Source organism: Xiphophorus hellerii, chromosome 7, assembly GCF_003331165.1.
Source record: "Xiphophorus hellerii strain 12219 chromosome 7, Xiphophorus_hellerii-4.1, whole genome shotgun sequence".
NCBI classification, from domain to species: domain Eukaryota; kingdom Metazoa; phylum Chordata; class Actinopteri; order Cyprinodontiformes; family Poeciliidae; genus Xiphophorus; species Xiphophorus hellerii.
In genome coordinates, this window is record NC_045678.1 from 9,877,857 (window position 1) to 9,897,945 (window position 20,089).

The following is a 20,089-nucleotide window of genomic DNA, read 5'->3' on the forward strand; positions in this document are numbered from 1 at the left end:
GTTTTAGGGGGTGACACCATCTCCACCTCCACCGCTCTCAGCTCTCAGCAGGATGGATGCCCTCCTCCCTCTCTCTCTCTCCCCTGCCTATGAAAAGAAAAGTGTGGTCGAGTGCTGCGAAGGTGATCACCCTTTTGTTTAGTCTGAGCTCCATCACAAGCCCTGTCAGGCCCAACAGACGAGCAGACAGAGCAGTGACAGGCCCACTAATCTGACAGCTCCTCCACATCACAGAGCCATCACTTCAAAGTGGCGGGAGCGAGGCGCTGGCGGTGAGCGATTGACGCCACTTCTTTGCTCTGCCGTTTTCATTGGTATCTCTATAGCGCCTCTGACATGCTGCACACCAGGAACCTTCACAGGGAGCGTTCAGGAGGAAACGAGGGGGGAAACGGGAGTTAAGGGACTCCCCTTTGACTGGTAACCTTCCTGAAGGATGAGTGTGTGATACATCAGGAGTACATGACAGACTGTTTAGAAGGATTTGTGTTTTCCTGCTTGTGCCGTCGAAGGGGGTTTTGAAAGGGTGTGCAGGGTCAAATAACCGACATTACCTTTCTCTGTAGTTCTGACATCGATATTATATTATTGGAGTCGTTTGCTTTAATGGCTGATGACGAGCCGAAAGTCTAATCTTAAATTTCATCCAACTATTGTCCACAGCTGCTTTATCCATAAAGGCCAGTCCATCAGAGTGACACAGAAGACACGCAGTCACAAAAGCTGGAGTACCTGGAAAAAACCCAGGCATCCACATGGAGAACATGCAAACTCCAACCAGAAATAGCCCAGGACTTTCTTGCTGCAAGTGTATTATAAAGTAGGCTACTTGTACAGTGTTAATGCTACAATGGTATGCAGACAATTATGAAATATGTCATTTATTGATGCTCTAGTAGAACACATAGGGAAAAAAGATGTCAAACCAAAAACTCAAAACAATTCTATTAAATGTTGCAAACATCATCGGACACATTTTATAGCTGTCTTGATAAGTCACAGTACACACGCAAAAAAATAAATAAATAAAAATACACTGGCAAAAAAATGAGAAAGTTGCAGACCTCTAATCTTCTTTTAAAAACTATATTTTTATTTAGCAATTTGTGCAAAGCAGATTCGCTAACTTCAACATGGACCCTATATGGCTGAAAAGTTGCTCTAGAGTCACAATTTGATCCACAAAATCTGGTCTACGGTGGTAAACTGAGGGTTGGGGTCTTTGCCCCACGGCAGATTTTGACTCTTGGCAGTAAGGGATTGCAAGTGTTGCTTCATGATCCCTAAACAAATGGTGGGGATAGTGAAGCAACACTATCCCTATCTCATCTGCTTGGATGAGAACTGAATTTGCAGCCTTGTTGTTTCATCTGTCAAACTAAACAGTCAAAAGTTCTGATTACATGCTGATTCAGGTTTCCAGCAGAGATGATGAAGGTATTTTTCCTGGAAGTCAGATCGTTGTCCTTCTTTGAACTCCTGGCATCTTGTTCCACGCCATTGTTGTGCATCCTGTCCATTTACTCATAACTTCCAAAAAATTAAAAATCAAACACCTGAAGACTTGTACAGCTTTTACCTCCGTTCTTGACTCTAAAGCATGTCAAGACGTGAGGTCACAAGCGGCGCTTATGTGGGATGTGTGCGGTGCTCCTTAACCAGATGGTTAGCCAGATGCAGGGCTGTCAGTTGTCTGACGGATCACCTACCGCACCTGCATGCAAAATCAAACGCATTAAAAACAGAATGGCATTCTATTCATAAAAAATAAAAATATATATTTTTTAAATCACCTCTGATCTACATTTCAGTAGAAACTATCCAACTGCAAAAATAGCGGTCAGGGAAATCCAAGAGTGTAAACATCTCTTTGCATCTCCGCTTAATGTTGGAGTAGTAAAGCGAATGTACAGTATATGTGAGTTTTGGGACTTCAATGAGGTAATGGTCTCGCAGAGCTCTGAAGTTCCCCGAGTCCATCCAATAATGTAAAACAACACTAATTTGAGAGAGCTGCTTCATCTCTGCATGTTAATCAATAAACTCATTACCTCTGGTGCTTAGTGAAGGATTCCCCAGTGCCTGCTCACTGATGTAGACGGAGAAAGAGAAGCAAAGAGGAAGGGAGACAGAGATGAGGGGGAGAGGTTGATTATAATTACAGATTTTAGCAGCCTGTGCCTGAGCATAACCTGCTCATTACCGTGAGTAAGTGTGTGTGTGTGTGTTTTCTCTGTGTGTGTGTGTGTGTGTGTGTGTGTGTGTCGACCCTGTAGCCACAGAGCTCCCCAGTTCCTCTTTCTGCAGGAGAGCAAAGAACAGCCGACACAAGTGTCCCATTTAGAATATAAACATACAAAAACCTGTTATTTCAATTGACCTTCGTCACATCAAGCTGTCAATGATCTCAGCTCTGTACTCCTCACCGTTTGCTGCTCCTCTTTCTCCAAGGCGGACTGCATGGTAATGAACTTTTGGTTCGGAAGAGGTGAGAGCGAGGAGCGAAGCGGGGGGAAAATGATATGCCGGGGAATTTAGCCTCCCAGTGTTTCTGGCGTGGCTCAGACAGCCAGCAGCACTTATGGAAATGGACGCAGCTAAGGGAGGCTTAGAGGCTGTTGCTGCTGTGTTTCCGTCCCTTTAAAAAGTCCCAGCAGTGGCGAAGTCGGACGGATTCGCATTTTCCTTTTAGCAAAACTATCTTCCACGGTGTTTCTCTCGCCATTAAAGATGTGATCACTCCTCATTTTGCTCGTCTTCACACAACTTGAATCTTTGCGATTGCCGTCTGAGTTGCAATTCGCACGTGTGCGCTCAAATATGTTGCTGTTCATCAGCAGCTGTGGGTCATTATATTTAGCTGTTATTGCATCGTGTCCACCAGGCATCCCCGGCCTGCTTCCGCCTTCGGATTACGAGATGAGAGGCGTTTCTGATTGACTGAGGCCATCGGCTGTCACACCGCACACCCATTAGCAAAACTCCCCGAGCCGTCACTGTTTATCCACACACTCTGAAGGCACGTTGTGTGAAGGGCTGAAACCAATAATTATGAATTTAATAAAAATAAATAAATAAAAAAACTCTTCCTCTTTCTGTATCGGAACTGCTGTCGTTTAAATCATAGCTGATTTAAACTGTCCAGCTCTATTTTAGCATGACAGAAGCACACTGAGTCATTTGCTTTTTTTTCCTCTTTCTTTTCTTGCTTTTTTGGAAGAAGTAGCGTCTCTAAAGAGCTGAGATGAAGGTGATCAGAAACCATAACGCCACAAACAGTTTTGGCTGTAAAAGAATAAAAAAAAACCAAAACAACAAACAAACAAAAAAACAGCGTTCTGGAAAGCTTGACTCCTATTTTTTTGTTTGTTTACCACTGTCAACGCGTGAATAAAAGGTGAGGTAAATGGAGGTAATGGAATGTATAGGTAAATATCAGCGCACTTTGAGGCTTAAACGACGCTCGGTGCTCTCATTCTGAATCCATTAATATTCTGTTTAATACGGCTAAATGCGGCTAACTGGTTTTAACACTAGGAGACAGTCTCTGGGCCGCCTGCGTCGGTGCTGCCAGCACATCCACAACATCAAATCAACGGATGGCGAGGTCGTAATGGACTGTGACAGGCAGTTTGCAGTCAGTTTAGATGCTCCTGTTTTTCCACGCAGCTGCATTAGGCCTGTAAGCAGCAACGTACAGTTTGACTCAAATAAACTTCTTCTTCTTCTTCTTCTTGGGCTGGTCCAGGAACGTAGAAAACACGCTTTAGGTTCATAAAAATCTTCTGTCATCAAGTTAAACAAACTTTTTCATGTGTGTCTTTGAAACACTGCCTTAGTTGACTTTAACTAACGTTGCATGTCATTAAAAACTGTTGCTTGTTGTGATGGACAAGAACATGGTTTGTTTTTTTTGCTGACTGTAAATCAGTCAGCAATGAAGAGGAAAAGCCGTGGCTCCATGAAATTATTGAACTCAGTTCAACTTTGAATAAATTGTAATGTTTTTTGTGTATTTAAACAGTTTAAGAGCCCTTTAAAGGACTGTTCGGACATCACTGGATCACAAGAAACCAAATAAACCTATTCGCTACTTTCTTAGCTACCCTTTCACAATTCATTTTCTCACTTTGGGACGAAAATTTTTTATTTTCATTCTCTTCTATAATCTGACACGGATATCACATCTGCTCTAAGATATTTACTCACTTCCACAAATATAAGAGTTTTCTGTGCTTCTATCATCAGTTTAAGGTAAGAGAAGGAAACTCCATCACTATTTTGTTTCTATAAGCTTAATAGCTGCATGAAGGCATGCAGGTGAATGGGTTTTATGTGCAAATCTGCCATGTTCTGTGTTTTTCTGTGTATTTATTTAGAGTTTTCTGTGTCCCTGAGTCTTCGTGTTGTCCTGTCCTCCCTTTGATTACTCCCAGGTGTTTCTCATTCCCTGATTACCCTCCTGTGTATTTAGTGTCACCTGTGTGTCTGTGTCTTTGTTGGGTCCTCGTCCAATGTGTGCTCAGTCCTTGGTGTGTCCAGTCGTAAACCAGTTGCTACCGGCGTTGAGCCCTGGCTTCCGCTCAGTCATGCTGCCTGTGTTTTTGGACTGTTTTGGATTTATTTTGTTCATTAAATCATCATTATTCACTGCATCCTGGGTCTGCTGCGTCTGCCTCACCACCTCTCACCACACCAATTCATGACAAAATCAACCGCACAACATAGCATGCCACAATAATTTCAACCTGTTTCAGGGCTCTGTGAGCATACTTCAGTCAGAAAGAAGAACGATCAGACAAAATATTTACTTTTACTGATCATGCAGAGGGGATCAGACTGATGAGCTCAACCTTTATGTCGAATTTTTGTATGAGCAGCATGCTGGGATCATGTTATAAACCTTCTGATCCACTGCTCATGCTTATATGCACATTTTGGAGGTGTGTGCACATGGAGATATATATGTACAAGGGGACTAAGCATGGAGTGTTTGTATTGTTGTTTCTAAGTTTGTTTGTTTTTTTAGAGAAAGTGCATTGATCCTTTTAGCTCCTCTTTGTTGCAGTAACAGGAGTTTAAGCCATTGTGTTAAAATGTATAAACCATTACACTGATTTTGAGTTCTGCCAGCTAGGCTGTGAGTCTGATGAGATTGTTGCCTTAGCTTGCGGCTAAGGCAACAATCCCCTCATGTTTCCAATTTGCAGATGACCATGACATGTAGGAGGGACCTGGGAAACAAATGCTTAATCTACAATTATTTCCTCTAGGTCCCTCCACGAAACCCCTTGGACCTCGATGTTTCTCAACCACAAAAAAGAAAATACCGCAATCTCGTAAGTTGAACATCTTTAGGAATCAAATTGCTTCTTGCAAAATACAACCAAGTGCAAGGATTGGATTGAAAATAAGTGAAAATGCATGCTAAGTAAATATTAAAACTTTTGGTTTGAAACCCTTCAGTGATTTATAAACCTAACAAAGTCTATATTCTACTTTAGAGCTGGAATGATGGATTCTACTTTCCTATTTTTAGTGATCGATCATCATGATAATGTTTTCTGGGATTTGGAAATTCTACCTCTTAGCTACCTGATGTTCATACTCCCTTTAATGGAGCAGATATATGCCAAGATATTATCAATAAACTACATAGGAAATTTCAACAAGAAGTGGTTTGCTGAAATTGGTTTTCTGCTAAACCTCCTCTGTCCTTCTCATCTGCGTTCGTCCTCGACTGAGAGGTTTCTGGGCAGAGGAAGCTGGCACTGTGGGGACATCTGGACACAAGCGGGGAGCTTCCACACAGGCAAACTGCAGGGACCACCGTGCCAGAGAAACAGGCCCCCAGATCTGACGCCAGTGTTATGGTAATGTGATTTGTTAATTCGGTGGCCCTGTTTGAGGGAAATCTGCCACCAACACCTGTCACAGTTTCCAAAGGCAAGGACACATATCTGCTGTGACACCGGTTTCATTAAATAAACCAAGCAGGTCCCCCATAACAGCATTTGGTGAAAGGCACCATCAATTCTTATAGATTTAGATCACAGGAATTAGAGATGACACTGAGGAGCTGCATCCCACTGTTTCACAGACGCACTCAAGTAAATGTATAACTCTTTCTCTGCCTTTTTGCTATTTTTTTCTCTCTCTCCAATCCATGCTGTTTGCCAATGTGAACGTGGAGGGGTGTGTGAACTTGGCAAGTGCATTTTCATTCTGTCTCGCAGCCTCTCCCCCAGAAAAGATGGCGACTGATGTATTTTTCAGACACAGCTCCACAATCAAAGAGGCTCTTGTGGCCTTTCTGATGCGTCATGTAAATTTTATAAAGCGCGCGGCGAAGGAGAGTCGGAGAGAGCAACTGCGGCTCTGGAAAGCCTAACGTCTGTTTGCCTTTTCCTCTGACAGGCTGTCTTTGCTCCTGTCTGTCTTCCTTCCCCTCCACTTACTCGCTCTTTTGTGGATCAAGGCTGGTCAAGGAGCATCTCACCACAGGGCCCAATGTCAGACAGAGCGTGTGGACGTGCATGGATGTCAGAGCTCAACCGGCTCTCAGGAAATGGAACGGGTGGGGGGAGGAAGATACCAAGGCTCGGAACTGGCCACAACCGCACAGCCTAATATTGGATTTGCATATTGCAAAAATGTGACATCGCAGGGGAAATGTGTGTTTCAGCTTCTGTGTCGTGTTTCTTGAAGAAACTGCCTTGGACAGGAAGTGAAGGCCCGCACATATTTTCCTCAACTGCAGTTCTGGCAGCTCTTCATCTTAATGTGTGCTTTTCTAATGATTGGATTTTTCTCAATGAGCATATGCTCTGCATTGCATCATAAGCTTCAATTAGACGTGTTGTGATTTGAATGTCTGTGCGTGTTAGTTAAAGTGTGTTGACTCAAAGCAGAATAAATAATATGCAGCTTAGCAGTTTCACCTTTATTTTTGTGAAATACCAAACATTTGTTTTGCTTGTTTTAGGTTTTATTGACACTAGTAGCCATTATTTATTAGTAGCTGGACAGAGAGGGAAGGGGGAGACAAGCAGCAAAGATCCCAGTGCTGGGAATTGAACCAGGAGACAACGGCATTGAGGACAGCAGAGCTGTAATGGCTACTGACAAAATATTAACAGTCACAAAGCACATAGCATGAATTGCAAATATATTATTACCCTTGAACTTGTTTCTCAATTTATGCTTAGAGTTTTTGTTGGAAGTAAACATTACTTTGGTGAAATACAGGCAGACTGAATTTGTTACATAGCACTTTTGATTCCCTTGGTAGGTAGCCGGTTTGTTAAGTCTCCAAACTTTCACCTTTCAGAAGACAATTCTATCGATGTTCTCCTCTTTGTTAAACAAGTCTCCATGTAGTTTTTTATCATAGGGGCACACATTTGAGTGAACTCCTGCAAGAGTTCCTTGTTGGTTGACTAATGTTCTGTCATCTGAGTGTTCAGTTTATTTTTTTATGCTTTTTTTGCCACAGAATACTATAAAAAAGTTTTGCTACTATCAACTTTAAGTCCAAACAGAATTTAAAAAGCAAATGTAACATCGTTTCTCTTCGAAGACCAAGATATGTTTATTTTCCAGTGAAGAGTTGACATTGCCAACAGACTGTAAGGTGTCACAGCTGTGGCTTAGCGCTGTCAGCTTCAGAGACACTTTACCTCCCAGTTTAACCAGTTAAACCGAGAGCCAACAGTTCATATCTGCACCACCTCGTGTTCTCAGCTGCCACGTCCCTCCCCGCCTGCCTGGCATGTTTACTGCTAAATATTGATAGACATCTGGAGTGCCACTCATCCCCCCTTCAAACCTTCAGCATCCCAGTGAAGTAGGCCCAGCCCTCTCAACAGCGTGTCAAACGTGCGCACGCTGACACGCTTGTACTTGAAGGCACCTGGAGGCAGGCGTTTGGCATCACTGGGATGCACAGCCTTGGGAACAAAATCAGTCTGGTAGAGAAAAAGAAATGGCCGGTGTCTCAAAGGCAGGCAACTCTTACTGTAATTGCATAAATATGCCTCCCTTTCACGATTAATACAGCAGCTACATGGTAAAGTTGATGTTAGTAGGTAATATTTTCTATGTACACACAGAAAGCTACAGCGGCATGTTCATCTTTTTTCAACAACCAATGTTGATGTATTTTAATTTGACTTAATATGCTAGACCAACACAAAGTAGTGCATTCTTGTGAAATGGAAAGAAAAGGATGCACAGCTTTCAACTTGGTTTTTTCCAGTGAAAAATGGAAAAGTCTGTCGTCAATGGTCAATAGCAGTCAGCTATCACACACAAACAACGCCGATATATATCACTCACGAAACGGGCGTGTGTGTCCATGTGTATCATCATTAGACACATTGTGGCCATCAGCATTTGTGCACATGGGAGACTCTGAGCCAATTCAACCATGTTGGGAGCAGCAGCTTTTTTCTGCACGGTCCAAATCAAAGCGGGGACAGAAGCAGAATGATGATCCCGGCAAGTTGAGCCGACGGGCTCTTTAAATCCACCGCAGACAACAGCGGCTCAGGCGGCGACCCTGCCCCACACCCTCTAATCGCCTCAAATGAAGTCGAGAAGGAAGCACAGAGCAGCTCTCCTGTTCCGCAAGGTGCAGCGGCACTTGTTTGTGCAGAATGTCTGGCAATTAAAAATAATTGGGAAGCAGGTTTGCTCGGGAATCTTCCAAGAATGCCAGTTATGATCTAATGAAGCTTCATTAGCCATGCTGAAAGCTGAGAGCGCTGTATGACAACGGCAATTAGCCCGGATCATAAGCACAAAAAAAAAAAAATCATTAAATAAAAAAAAAACAAAAAAAAAAAAACGACCTCGGCCAAGATTAGCTTTTCACTTAATGACCAATTCATTAGCTAATTGATTTCTTATTAGTTACAGGCAGAGACGACTGTTTGGGGTGCTGGTGCTGGTAATTAACACAGCGTTTACGCCATTAGTCAATTGCCCAATTTTCCAGGAAAACAACTTTGGAGAGGAGCATCGCTGGAGGCTTGGGGACCATTTGCTTTTTCTCCTCCAATTTTGTTGTCTCCTTTACATTGGGATGAGAATCTGTTTTCAGCTTTGGACTTATTAATTATTACCTATTTACCACCTAGTCTTGGTTTGCATGTGTTTGTTGCCTGCAACTATGAGATGAGACGGGCAGATGAAGGTGAGAAGTGATGAAATAAGAGGAAAAAATGATCAAGAATTGCTCCACGGACTTTCAGTTTCTCGTATTTGATTTGACACTTTTCGGCTGCATCTCTGCGCTGCGTTAACCTAAATATTAGGTGTGCCATATTAATTGAGAGATGAATTAGATTAATTGTGGCCTGCAGCTTGTGAAACCGCTGTGGTGTTTGTTTTTTCTTTTTCGGAGGGTCTTCTCACTTCCTTCAGCCATGAGTTAAAATGGACCAAGATGGACGGATGAGAAGTGACAGGCAGCTCACCGACTACTGCAGCTCACCGAGCTTTCAACTAACAGCCTATAATGACAGCAAACAGCAGAAATATACAAAATTTAAATTAAGACAGATATGTACTATTATTTATTTTTTAAAATGAACTCTGCTTTTACTTCTCCTTGTACTTTTTAATCATCTAATTTCTTTTCTAAGTATTTATTGCATTTTGGTAACTGAAGAGTGCCTATAACCACCATGACACCCTATGTAGTACCTTGCCAAAATAGTCATGCCTCTTGAATTATTGTCACATTTTGTACACATAACAATAAACCCGAACAACAACAGCCATTTTAAGAAAGCACATATATTTGATGGATGAATGTTACGTCATGGGCAGGTTATGGTTTGCGTAGTAACGGGGAAGACATACTCAACAGATGACACGTAGACGATCATTGACACCCTCCACAAGCCATACGTGAGGTCATTTCTAAAGAGAGACTGTATTCACACATGTTAATAGAAAGTTGGGTGGAAGGATAAAAGTGTGGTAGAAAAAGTGTGCAACAGCAAGAGGAATAACCGTTTCCTTGAGAGAACTGCCAAGCAAAAATCCATTCAAGAATTTAGAGGCGATCGTCAACGACTAGACTGGAGCTGGAGTAAACGCCTCAAGGGCCACTGTACGAACAGACGAATCCCACATATGGACGACAAATGTTAGTCTTTCTTCATGTCAATCCGCCCCTGAACTAGAACCAGTGTCAGGAGTGTCTTATCTTGGCCACGGAGAAAAAGAACTGGCCTGTTGCTAAGTGGTCCAAAGTCACTTATTTCTTCCTTCTGCTGGAAAGCTTTTTGGAAACGGCGATTTTATTTTCCAGCAGGACTTGGCACCTGCTCATTCTACCAGACGTACTAAAGCTGGTGCAGTGACTATGATGTTGATGTGCTTGATTGGACAACAAGCTAACTTGACCTGAACCCAATAACCTAGTAGTACTGTAAAAGGAAGATAAGTAACATGACATGCAAAAGACCTGCAGAGATCCACAGCTCAGCTGGAAGAATCTGATGACAGAGCGTTTAGTTGTGCACACCACAAATCTGGTCTTTGTGGAAAAATGGCAACAATGGATGGACAATAGTGCTAAGATTAGTGTTTTTTTATGTTGTTTGTTGTAATTTGGTTTTGGCATCACAAGATGTGACCTATACTGATTGGTTTGTGTATTCTCACACCATTCTTTACTTTTTATTGTGTTTTTTGGGTTTTTTTTTTATTGGCTCTAGTGGCCTTTATTTGAAAGTGGGTAATGAGAGAGATGGAAGGCATGCGGCAAAGGTCACCGGGCCGGAAATCGAACCTCCGACAGCCGGATCGAGGACTAAGACTTCCTTATGTGGGTTGTGCTCTCCCCCTGTGCCACCATAGCACCCTACTTTTTACTGTGTTTTTTTTTTTTTTTTTGCGCACAAAACTTGGTAGCACAAAAATTTGACATATTTCAGACAAAGCAAACAAACAAAAAAACATTTTTTGTTGATGGTAATAAAAAAAATTGCATCCACTTCACACGTCACACTGAGCGAGCAAAGTAGTATTCATTTTTAAACCCCTAAAATTATTTTCCATATATGGTAAGGATGACTGATTTCAAAATGAAAGTCATACATGTCTTTGTCCTCACTAATCAAACATTTTCAATATGTGTTCATTTTATTTGTTCTCCAAAGCTTCCACTTTTTTTTATTGACCTAAAAAAATGTTTTTGGAGAGGCCCAACCTTTGAGCAAGAGCTAGAGTGTAATGATTTACATCAAAGAATATTCATGTTTTAAAATGGCCCAGTCAAAGTCAACACCTCAACCTGATTTTAAAAATTCACAACTGCTTTCTGTATACTTTTATTTGAAGCCTTTTTGGAAGCAACACAGGGGGAAACTTTATGCTTCTAGATGCGGATAATTCTAAAATAACTTTTTAGAAAGGGAATTGTGGAGTGGGTTATTGAATTGCACTTATTTTCTTGTCTTTTCTCCCCCCAAAAAATGCATAAAAATTTGTGTTAGTCACATGAAAAAATCAGAAAAATGTCAACACATATACAAATTTTTCTTTGCAAAGCACACTAAATGACATTCTGATGGTTTGTTATAAATAACTTAAAAAAAAAACAATTTTTGTGCTCAATCTTCTTCCTCCTTGTCCACCAGCATCTGAATGCACCGCATGCACAAAAGATCGCCCACCTTTCACCGCTGCTGAGACTTCTCCCATCCCAACCGCGGAGCATTGACAGCGCGCGTCTTGTCTGTCCACCGCACATCCGAAATGTCAAAACTGAGGCGTGCGGCGATAAGTCAAAAATACTACATGCCAGTCTTCGCTGTGCTCCTTGTCTACATGTCATCTAAAACACGTCAAGCAGTGTTTAAAAACCAACAAGAGGGCGGACTGGAGTTTTGTCTGTAGTCGCTGGAGTTCTAGCCTCTGTCTCTTTGGAGGCGAGATGAAAGATTCAAAGAGATGAGATGATAGACACGTCTGATGGAAGAGAGGCAGTGATTTGGCCCATCAAAGCCTTCCTTCAGCCAACAAACACAGCCTGCGGCGCATGCAGGATCAGTCCAAACGCTGAACGCGCTCGTGCCCCTCTCCTGAACGGGAGACCCGGTGTTCACCAAGCCAGCTGTACTCAAAGATTCAGGGGAACAGTGTGTGTGTGTGTGTGTGAGGCTGTGTACCCGTGTGTTGTAAAATTGACACGTACATATACATACACAGAGTACAAACCACAGACATTTGGGGGCCTGGTACACCTTCTTTATAATAAAACCACGCACTGACCTCTTTACAGATAAGAGCATTTTTTTTGTTCACCATATCTCACCTTTTCTGATTCTAAATGTCTGACATCTGTTCCCTATTTATCTCCAACTTTTCTTCCTCACCCTTTTTTCTTATCCCTCATGTCCACTCTTTGCCCCTCGGTCTCTCCGCCGTCTGTCAGATCTTCCGCTCTCCTAATTAATTCTAATGAAGCCATTTATCAAGGACCGCTCTTCCTCTCCATGCCACAGCATAAATCACTTTCTGCTCACGATCCTGCTCCTCTTCCTGCTCCCTCTTTGCGCTCGCTGCGGCGCTGTGAGCCGAAAGGTCTGCCTCTGCGGCTCTCCCTCTCTCCAGGCCGGGGCCTTAATTGTGTGATTGAGAAAGTGCAGCATCACTCCATTAAGGGCCGTCTGCCTCGGATGGCCACCCTCGGGCTGACACCAGAGGGACCCCTTATAGCCTGCTGTGGTGAGACATGCACACATATAGACACACACACAGACACACACACACGCAAGCAGGCGACTTAAAACGGACACTTATTGTAAATGGGCCTCATTGGTCTCTGCAGACGTTGTTAACATGTCTGTAGTAGCATGCTTTTCTCTCTCTCTCTCTCTCTCTCTCTCTCACTCTCTCTCTCTCTCTCTGCCCCTGCCAAGAGGGAACTCGATCCATCTCCACATTCGCGAAATTAATTTTTCTTACGAGCTTGCGGCTGACCAGTGCTGCCTGGTCTGAGATTTATTTGCTCCCATGATGGTCATTTCAAATGGACAGAGAGGAAATATTTAACTGAATTCACACTTGCTGCATCTTTATTATGTCTTACTGCGGCTTGCAGAAGTATTCACGCCCCTTGGACTTTCTCACTTAGTCTCGCTTTACAATCGGCGTGTTGCACTGGGATGTAATTGATAGCACAAAGTAGGACGTAATTGTTAGGACATGTTGAAATAAAAAATAGGGACGATTCTTTGACCTGCATCCGCTGAGATATGCTTCTACCAGCTTTGCACAGACAAAAAAATGTCGACATTTTGACTCATTCTTAGCGACACACTGGATCGATCACATGCGTTTGTATCAATCTTGAAAAAGAAAAAAAAAAAACATGGTTAGCTTTGATCAAAACATTCCTCTGGCTGTATTTTAACACAAACCTCCATCCGTCTCAAATCTTTTTGAATCGTCCAATGTTTCCCCCCATCCCCTCCTGTATTTAAATCCGTCCATCTTCCCATGTACCATCACAAGTCTCCCATCCCCTGCTGGAGAAAAAACCACTGTATGGTGTTGCCACCACCGTGCTTTAATGGTTAGAACAGATCTCCAAACCTTGGAACATTTTCTCATTTCCTAACCCTAATAGCTGTCCTGTCAAGTGTTTTTCCCCCCCTCACCTGAGCTGTATGTTTCTGCCGCTCCTCCAGAGTTAGGAGGTTAATGCTGTGCTTGCCCTGCCTTTTGTCCATGTCTGGTTAGGATAGTTGTTCTTTCCATTTTAAGAGCTTGGAGTAATGTTTTCTCTCCTACACAACGTTGTCAGTGACCTTTCTGGTGTGTTCCTTGGTCTTTTGTTCATTCGCTGGTGTTCTCTAACAAAACTCTCACTCCTTCACTTTTCGGATTCTTGCGTGTAAAAACTTTTCAAAACTATGTACCGTCTTCCTTCCACTTCACAATTATGCTCTACTTTGTGTTTTTATCCCAATAAAATACGCTGAAGTTTGCGGTCGTAGCGTGACAAAATATGAAAAACTGTAAGAAGCATTAAGACTTTCTCAAAGACACCGAGGTCTTCTTTTTATGTTCCCAGCTGCTCCCCTTTTTGAAATCTTTTCACTGGTGCACAGACAAGAAAAAATATGCGATTTAGGATTTTAAAGCCCAATAAGTGAATTCCCTTCTTGGCATCTGAGGTCACTGAGCTGTGTCCCTTCCAAAGAGGGTGATGCAAACCTGATGCAACAGGATAGAACGTGTAAAAAAAAAAGAAGAAAATACAGACATGTCTAAATAATGTATAAATGATACATCTTGTTAGCCTCGACTCACAGGTTCAGTTGCCGTCTTGCGCGCCAAATGATCAATGTCCTCCTATTATCCTCATGCACTCTCTCCAGTTCCATTCGCGGTCCTCTCCGCCTCTCCCCGGGTCTTTCATGTTGCCCTCTGGGAGCCAAACAAAACACGGTTTTCTACTGCAAATAAGGAGCTAAAACACCATATGATCAGTCATGCATTATTTCTGCGCTATCGATTCGCAAAAGCAAAAAGAATTGTTGCAGTTCCCCCTGGAGTTTGACCACAAGCATTAACCGATGCTGTTAAATAAACACATCCGTTTCTTTTTTTTCCCCTAATACTTTTGAGCAAACGATTTCCGTTAATGAGTCGATTTAGCTAGAAAGTATGGGCTTGTTATTGAAAGAGCGGTGAGTGAGCACGATGTTTGATTCTTCAGCATTGTCTGTGGCTTCCTGTGGCTCCCATGCAAATCTGCAGCACATTTAAGGGCTTGCTGTCAATTGTATGCCTTCTCCTGCTCAAACTAGAGGCCCCAGTGCCCTGTGGGTAGATAGCAGTTAGGGAACACACATGGAAAAAATAACAATCCAAAATGGAGAAGCAGCATATTCCCAAAGCAGCCCAGTTAAGTGTGAGCTAATGTTCATCACACACTGGTATTTTCATGTAGATTTTTTTTTTTTTTTTTTGCCCTGAAAACCTTATTTAGATGGCAGACAAGGGTTTTGAACACACAACAGCCTGTAGTCTCTGTGGACCATACAGCCCTGCAAAAAAAAAAAAAGGACGCAAATGAAGGCAGCAGGCAATATAACAACCATGAGTTCCTCACACCCGAAGACAAGCCAGAGGACTCTAATAAACACACACACACACATACACACAATCACCATCATTAACACGACAGTATGTTCAAATATCCTCCATCCTCGTGGGAGAAGGTTGAGTTTTTTTCTTACCAGGGGAAGAATCCAATTTTCTTCTTCCTCTCAGGTCCACATCTGTACAGCAACGCTGAATCAAATTTAAGTAAACCACTTTATTACTTTTTTTTTCTTCTCATTTTGGTATTTGCGTGTCCCTGAAGAAAAAAAAAAAAAAAGTTGATGATGTTTGGAGATAAGCGCAGCTCTAAGAAAAGACTTTCATGTGTGTGGGAATTGAATTAGAATCTCGCTGCGCAGCATTTGCTTTTTTAAAGTTACCTTTTTTTTAAAGCCTTTTTCCCCCTTTCTTTCTCTCTCGCTCTTTTTCTGCCTTTCTTCCTCGGGGCCAACTGTAACATTTGGACTATCACATCTGTCTTCTGTTAAGGATTTATTCAACTGTGGTTCAAAGAGATGATTTTTTTTTTTTTTTTTTTTTAAACCTGTCTTTCAATGTCTTTGACTTTAAGATAATTCTTAACAATATAATTGAACAGATTTATTTTTTTGAAGGATTTGAAAACTGAAGGATTGTCAAAATTATTCACACTCGCACGTGGAACAATTCTCTGCATCGCTCCAGAAATTCAGGATTTACATGTGTTGTAATTTATCCCTTTACAGATGAGGGACTATAATCCTGCAAGGTGAACAGGTCAACGCTGTGACCTCCGCCTCAGTGGGGACTTGTGCCTCCATCCACTCCCCCAAAACGGGGCGACCCTGACCCTCTGCATGTTCTCTCTTCTCAATGTGAATTCTGACAGACTTTAGGGATCCAAACCGTCCCACGGGCCTCCCCACAGCTCTGAAGTCTGGCCGTTACAGTATTACAACCCCTGCCCAGATGTGTAAATCTTATGTATGATCAGCTGGGGGGGGGGATACACTGCCTATAATCTGCGATTCTTTTTTTTTCCACCTTCCCCCCTCCTCCTTTCTTCCCTCCTCCAGCACAGACTCAAATGACATGGCTGACGTCTTGATAATATTCCTATCAGCTCCAACAAGAATGAAGAAATGAGACTCATCGGGATTCTTTAATTACAAAATATTGAACAGGAGCGACACAAGAAGGTGCTTGTCACACTTTGGAGAGGAAGGACAAAGCAACCTGCAGGCTACGAATGAGACTATTTCAATATGCAAGTTAAATGACACAGAAATTAACTTAGCATTATTTAGATAAATGCTCACATTTATTTATTTATAATATTTTTTGTCTTTAATAATAATAATAATAATAATAATAATAATAATAATAATAAAAGTACTTTCCCTATAAAAAGTTAATGAGCAATTTAATCAAACACCACAGATTCATGAAGTAGAAAGGGGGGAGAGGGGTTGGAATAAGACCGGAATGGACGGTGAGGTGAAATCTGATTGAGGGCCCTTTAAGAGTTATTTTTTCTTTTCTTTTTTTTTTTTTTTGGAGGGGTGGGAGTGGAGAAAGAGGGACGAGGGGAGGGGGGTGGAGGGGTGACTAAACTGTAGCGACAGCGCTGCTGGTGCGTAAGGAGCATCCCTCTCGGATTCCTTCTGATATTCCTCCAGGCTGCTCCTTATTGGACAACAAATCCCTCATGCCTGCGAGAGACGGTTTGTATACGCGATAAATATTTAGAGAAGCTGAGGAAGCTGTTTACTTCAGCACTTGTATAAGAAGCAAAAAGTATTGTAAAAAGAAAAGAAAAAAAAAAAACAAGACTGTAGTATTGGTGAAAAATTGAACAGATACAGCGCTGCGCCTTGTCTTCTTTTAATTGGGGCGCTGTGTTCATCGTTCATATGAAACAGGCTGCAGGCCTTCTGGCAACATGGTTTATTTTGTTCTTCTGCAAGGTTCGGTTGCAGCAAAGAACCTGAGATATACGTTTGTTGTTGAGTGTACTGCTGAAATGACAAATAAATACACTACAAAAAGGAATCTCTGGGGGGTATTTCATATAAAAAAAAGCACTTGAATTTAATTCAGCATATTAATTTGTAATGCAATATTCAATAACAGTGAAATACCAAATGCATTAACCGTGTCAGCTTGATGCCGCGTCATAATTGAATATTTTAATTAGGAGCTTGAATTTTGGTTCGGGCGACTGCTAACTGTTCTCGTTCATCATGTGTAACACTGAGCATTTTTATGTGGGTTATGCTATGAATAATTATTTCAGCTTTCAGTAATTGATAAGGGCTGTTATAAGGAAGAAAAACGTCATTTCCGTGTTGGGACAAGAATTGGAAGTTTTTGTCCAGCGCTAGCTAGTTTGGCAGGACAGCTAATGCTAACATCAAGCTAGCTGAGTTTCTTAATCATATGTGGTTGTTTCAAATGAATCTAAGTTTCTTTTAGTTGATATACATTCTTAACTTCTGCTCAGAAATATTGATTCAAATCTAACCAAACAATGTATGCGCATTTTTTAATTTTTATTTTGCACTTATTTTATGAGTGCACTGTAAAAACTCATTTTCAGCATAACTGTTAAATTGTTCAAATTTTAGTCAGATATATTAGTTTGCATGTGTATTGTGAAATAATGGCTACAATCTAAAATTAGCTACTTTGTTAAGCTAAAAAAAAAATCCTTTCTTAACATACTGTATCTACTAGGATTAAACAGAAATTCTCGTTTGTCTTGTATAGTGTGGAGCAGAGAACAGTAAGACTGTTATATTTATATGAGATGTATCATGAATGAATATTTCCCCGTAGCAAACGTTACGGGACAAAAGAAAACATTTTTGTGTTGGTATCCAAGCTAAGCTAGTTTAGCGGTAGCGCTAATGCTCTAGTCAAATTTGCTAACTAGCTAAACCCTCTTAATCCTGAGGCAGATGATCTTGATGAAAATCACATTTTAGCTGTAATTGTCTGCAACATTTTTTTTTTTATCTGACCTTGTTTGAATATATTTCGACACGTCTCATGCTTCATGACAAACCAGCTCTTATTTTTGTTTCTTTTTCACATGACCTTAATAGTTTGATAGAATTGAACAAATGAAGTTGAATATTAGGTTTTAAAAAGTTGTTGTAAATTGACAACAAAAAAAATGTCTAACCGTCTTTCAGCTGTTAAATTTGCATTGTTCCTTCTACAAACAAAATACGTGATTTTTGATGATTAGCATCTTTTGAGTTTGGAAATGCTGATGGAAGTACAACTCATCTTGTAAAATTGGAGAAGTGTACAGGGTACAATTAAGACCATGTACCAACTATACACACGATAAAATTCCACTGAAAAATGTGTTGTTATTATCTACATTTTGTGCAGAAAATGTCTGTTTTTATGCTTTCTGTGTACAGTGTTATCATTTTATTTTCCATTTTCATTCCTGATTTCACTAAATATGCTCACTAATGTAAGAACTAATGTCCAAAATACAGGATTAAACTAAAGATAACCAATTTTAAAAATACACTTTGTACCACTGACCTTCCTGAATATCACGGTAAATAATTTCTAAGTTTGCAATGCATGCATAGTTTACTTTACAAGGTCTATATCTGAGAGATAGATATATCTATATAGATATATATCTATATAGATATATATGATTTACTGGTTGAATTCTAACCGCTTGTTTTGTCAGTGCACTTTTGAAAACTATTAGAAGAATAAAAAAATAAAGTGTACCTCTTTAGGAAAAATGGACGGAGACTCTTGCACGCAATTGAGTTTGTCTGCGAAGCAATATGCAATCACTGAAGAACAAAGAAAAACAAAGAATCGCTTTTACATCATGTTGCAATTTATTTATTTTTTTTTTTATTTTTTTTTTCTTTGCCTCCTCTTTTTTTAATCCCTATTCGTGGATTATTTCAGTTCAAACGCCTCCTGTGAGCGTCACTTCTATTGTAGGGAACGATGTCGCGGCACACGACCGGGGGAGCGCAGATTTGCGTCTTAAAGAGGATTTAGGTCTATTAACGACAAAAAGGCGCAGTTCATGGCACAGGGGAGAGAGAGAGAGAGAGAGAGAGAAAGAGAGAGAGAGAGAGAGAGAGAAAGTTCGCCTTGTGCTTCAGCCCCGCACTGAAGTGCAAGCGGGGCTCGCTGATAAATGGAGAGACATCACACCGAGTCATTAGAGAGCTGAGATATGAGGGTTTCACCGCGGCGGGCCGCTCAGGGCGACAGACCCAGGGGAGCGCGCTCCTCTCCCGGCCTTTTGTGCCTCTTTGCGGGCTGGACTGATGAACAACGCAGATAGCGTTAAGGCCATTACGGGCTCGCGCTCATTCCCCATGAAAATCCTGTAAAATAGAGAGAGACTTTTTTTTTTCTTTTCTTTTTTTTCCCCTGCTGGTGTCTATTGATTTTTTATTTCACATTTGTAACGCGGAGGATTATAGGAAAACGCTGAAAACAAATACATAATTGGTTTAAATGTATAACAGCCAAACGGCAATTATTACATTCATATGAATTATTTCCCTGAAATAAAAATATATTTTGCATATTTTTATTAGCATTAGTATTGTTTTTTTTATTTATTTTATTATTATTATTATTATAAGTATTACCCTGGTAGGAAATGTCTGACCTCTATAAAGGAGCCAGTGCATTTTTGTTTTTGTTGCAAAGTGTTTACATTCCCATAAACATTGAGATATTTCATTTTCCATTGATGTATTTTTCTTTTCTTTTCTTTTCCTTTTCCTTTTTTTTTTTTTTTTTTTTTTTTTTTAGCCTCCACTTTCATAAAATCCCGTCAGCCGATTGGAGGATTTTCGGGTGGCTTTTGTGGCAAAAAATAATTGATCAGCTCAAGGAAACGAAGCGGCAACTCAACAATCCGCTGCGTTTGTATCTCCCAATCACCTTGATTACATTTTCTCTGAATTAA

At 41.1% G+C, this 20,089-nt stretch overlaps 1 long non-coding RNA gene across 1 annotated transcript; it reads right to left on the reverse strand.

The window, feature by feature from the left end:
• Window positions 1–865: 865 nt before the first annotated feature.
• On the reverse strand, window positions 866–3,267 carry LOC116722708 (uncharacterized). Its single transcript, XR_004339824.1, has 2 exons — window positions 2,427–3,267; window positions 866–2,301 (listed from the first exon to the last, which is right to left on the reverse strand). It is a non-coding gene; the product is annotated as an uncharacterized LOC116722708 (long non-coding RNA).
• Between the last annotated feature and the right edge of the window lie 16,822 nt (window positions 3,268–20,089).